Source organism: Buceros rhinoceros, unplaced genomic scaffold (genome assembly GCF_000710305.1).
Source record: "Buceros rhinoceros silvestris isolate BGI_N320 unplaced genomic scaffold, ASM71030v1 scaffold23229, whole genome shotgun sequence".
Taxonomy (NCBI): Eukaryota; Metazoa; Chordata; class Aves; order Bucerotiformes; family Bucerotidae; genus Buceros; species Buceros rhinoceros.
In genome coordinates, this window is record NW_010433598.1 from 29,963 (window position 1) to 30,259 (window position 297).

A 297-nucleotide genomic window follows, 5' to 3' on the forward strand; every position below is an offset into this window, starting at 1 on the left:
GACAGCTCTGCTGTGCTTGATGTGGCATGCACAGAGCAGGCGCAGAGGCTAAGGACGCTCAGTACTTTTGGTTAGAGGGAAAACAAGAATCCAGTGTCTGACAAAGCATTCAGAAAAACTAGAAGTTATTTCCTGCAGGACAACGAAGATAAAAACCTCTCAAAATGTAATATTCAGTCTCAATCTAACACAGTCACCTGAAAATGCACCTAGGTATCAGGTGATCTTATAAGTGAGTCATTTACATCAACGAGTCATTTACATCAACAAGTCACACGGGAAACCACATCACCACCC